The sequence below is a fragment of the Crinia signifera genome, chromosome 5, assembly GCF_055691185.1.
Source record: "Crinia signifera chromosome 5, ASM5569118v1, whole genome shotgun sequence".
Classification (NCBI taxonomy): Eukaryota; Metazoa; Chordata; class Amphibia; order Anura; family Myobatrachidae; genus Crinia; species Crinia signifera.
In genome coordinates, this window is record NC_139221.1 from 136,907,933 (window position 1) to 136,911,479 (window position 3,547).

A 3,547-nucleotide genomic window follows, 5' to 3' on the forward strand; every position below is an offset into this window, starting at 1 on the left:
GAAACTGTGGCATGGATGAGAAGGGCAGAGCAGCATGGATGGAGGGGGGGACAGAGTATCACTAATAGATGGGGATGCATTGGCACAGATAGAAAGAAACAGAGTGGCATCGGTGTGGAAAAACAGGGCAGCGCAGATGGGAAAAGACACATTGGTGCGGATGAGGGAATACACACAGCAGTAGGGATTGGGGAAGACATAGCAGCCTGAAGGCGTATAGGAGAAGAAAGTGTAGATGCATAGTAGTTGGGAGTATTATAGTTTTTGCAATTATGAAAGATGTTTCTGGTAACTGCATGTGAATACTAAATGAAATGGATATATGTAGTGAGTGTGAAAGATGTTGGACCCTCAGTGGGATAGTTCTAGTTATAATGTTTATTCTAGCACCTGCCATCTTTGAAAACCCATGCAGTTCCTCTACCCTGTCTGGGGTGTTGCTGTCTGCTGTAGTGTTTCTAGCACAGGTCTGGTTTGCTGTGCTGATATACAGACCACACTGTGCTAGAATTACTACAACAGACCGCTACACCCCAGGCAAGGAAGAGGAACTGCATGGGTTTTCAAAGATGGTGGGTGCTAGAATGAACACTATAGTAATTCAGAGGTATAGACAGTTTTAGATGATTGCAGGTACTTATTAGGATGAGTGCGCCACATAACTGCTCAGACCTTCAGTTGCATAGACTGCATGTGTGTATTCCAATGAGCACACAAATCTGTGAATTAGCAGCTCCACCATTGTGTGAGTGACAGCAATCTCACTCTGTGAGAGTGCTGAATCTGCACTTACCCACAGGCTGTGATGGCGTACCATATCTGTATTGCGCAAGGAACACGTCCATTAAGGCGTCAGCCTTAATGATCGTAATTTCATTGCTTTTTGGCGTTTGAGTGGAAGAGTTACAACAGGTTTCAGAAATGCCAGATCATGTGTAAGAAGCCTTAATGGGACATGTGAAACCGTAAGGTTTTTTGTCAATGGAATTTCATAGCTTTTTTTCAATTTATTTTTTTAATTCAGAAATCTAAAATTTCACAAAGAATAAACATTGGATTTATTTAAATGTTTAACGATAACACACCCTGGCAACAAGCATTAACCCTGGCCACTAGAATTTCAAACCCCTGGCAGTGAGCATTACAAACCCCTGGCAATGAGTATGACACCCGTCCCAGTGCATGAAACCTCTGTCAACAGGCAAGACATCCAGCCCATGAAACCCCTGGCAATGAGCATGACACCCAGCGTGTAGAAGCTTTACTGTAGGGCATAAACTCTCCTAAAACTTCAAAACTTGAGAACTTCAAATTCTTAGGCTAACGTACATTGGTTTGTGAAGTTAATATGCCTTCAAAGATGAAATTGAGGTAAAGAGTTGGACAAGGTTTAATTTATGGGCTTTCATATGAGTTATAAACAGCAGTATATCTCAATGGAAGGTTAGGTCAACAGGTTAGGTGCAAATATTCCGGAGTGGATATGTGAATAATCTGGACCCACAATGGGGAATATTTTACCAGAACAAAGATTTATTTAACATACAAATCACAGTTTAAAAAGTGCAAATGCAAAAGGGTACACAAAGTGCAAGTGCAGCAGCAGTACAATTTTTCAATTCCAAAGTGACAATGCATAGGTGTTTCAAGGTGCATGTACAATGAACACGACGGGGCAATCTGATACTTTTATCTCACCATTCCAGGGAGGTGAGGTGATACTTTTATCTCACCATTCCAGGGAGGTGCGGTGGGCTGGGTGCTATAGATGGTGGGTCCCGGGTAGCAGGAATGAAAGCACCACCGCACAGGCTTTGGATGGGGATACAATGGTGTTACAGCAGAGTCCTCCCGTCAGAGTGTTGGCATCCTCATAACATGTTTCGGAATCTGGTTCCTTCTTCAGATGTGGATATATTTCAATAAAAATGGTCAAAATCTAAATTTGAAATTTTTCAAAAAGGAAAGTTTTTTTAAATTTTGAAAAAAAAATCTCTAACATCATTTATACTGTTGTTAATAAATCAATAAAGTTTTATTTTGGGATCACGATGAGATGATCCAATATAGTAAAAGGCCACATGCCATAATGACCATTAAGCTATGCCACACACCGTGATGCCCATTACGCATTATAGCAAACACCGTAATGCCCATTACACTTTATAGCAAACACCGTACTGCCCATTACACTTTATAGCAAACACCGTACTGCCCATTACACTTTATAGCAAATACCCTAATGCCCATTACACTTTATAGCAAACACCGTACTGCCCATTACACTTTATAACAAACACTGTACTGCCCATTACACTTTATTGCAAACACCATACTGCCCATTATACTTTATAGCAAACACCGTACTGCCCATTACACTTTATAGCAAACACCGTACTGCCCATTACACTTTATAGCAAACACCGTAATGCCCATTTCACTTTAAAGCAAACACCGTACTGCCCATTACACTTTATGGCAAACACCGTACTGCCCATTACACTATATAGCAAACACCATACTGCCCATTACACTTTATAGCAAACACCGTACTGCCCATTACACTTTATAGCAAACACCGTACTGCCCATTACACTTTATAGCAAACACCGTACTGCCCATTACACTTTATAGCAAACACTGTACTGCCCATTACACTTTATAGCAAACACTGTACTGCCCATTACACTTTATAGCAAACATTGTACTGCCCATTACACTTTATAGAAAACACCGTATTGCCCATTACACTATGGGGGGCACTGAGGGGGGGCAGTGTACCCATGGGGGCACTGAGGGGGGGCAGCATACCCATGGGGGCACTGAGGGGTGGGGCAGCGTACCCATGGGGGCACTGGGAAGGGGGAGGGGGGGACAGCGTACACACGGGGGCATTGGGGGGACAGCGCACACACAGGGGCACTGTGGGGGAAGGCGCGCAAACGGGGGCACTGTGGGGGAGACAGCGCGCACACGAGGGCACGGGGGGGGGACAGAGCACACACGGGGGCACTGGGGGGGGGGGACAGCACGCACACGGGGGCATTTGGGGGGACAGCGCGCACACGGGGGCATTGGGGGGGGAGGGGAACAGCGTACACACGGGGGCACTGGGGGGGGAACAGCGTACACACGGGGGGCACTGGGAGGGGGGGGGAACAGCGTACACTAGGGGGCACTGGGGGGGGGGGGAACAGCGTACACACGGGGCACTGGGGTGGACAGCGTACACACGGGGGCACTGGGGGGGTACACACAGGGACAGTGGGGTGGGGGCCAGGGTACACACATGGACAGTGGGGGGGGGGCAGGGTACACGCAGGGACAGTGGGGTGGGGGCCAGGGTACACGCAGTGACAGTGGGGTGGGGGCCAGGGTACACGCAGGGACAGTGGGGTGGGGGCCAGGGTACACACAGGGACAGTGGGGGGACGAATTTACCTGGGTGCAGCTGCTCCTCTGATGGCCGAGTGGCTTCTTTCTGCCTTCCCGGTGGCAGAGGCAACTCAATGAAGCGCCTGAATCTGGTCCGCAGCCTGTGGAAGCG

The 3,547-nt window shown here is 47.3% G+C and overlaps 1 long non-coding RNA gene across 1 annotated transcript; it reads right to left on the minus strand.

The window, feature by feature from the left end:
* Positions 1-1,513: 1,513 nt before the first annotated feature.
* Positions 1,514-3,547, minus strand: LOC146079555 (uncharacterized). The gene is made up of 2 exons (XR_014474605.1): positions 3,442-3,547; positions 1,514-1,939 (listed from the first exon to the last, which is right to left on the minus strand). It is a non-coding gene; the product is annotated as an uncharacterized LOC146079555 (long non-coding RNA).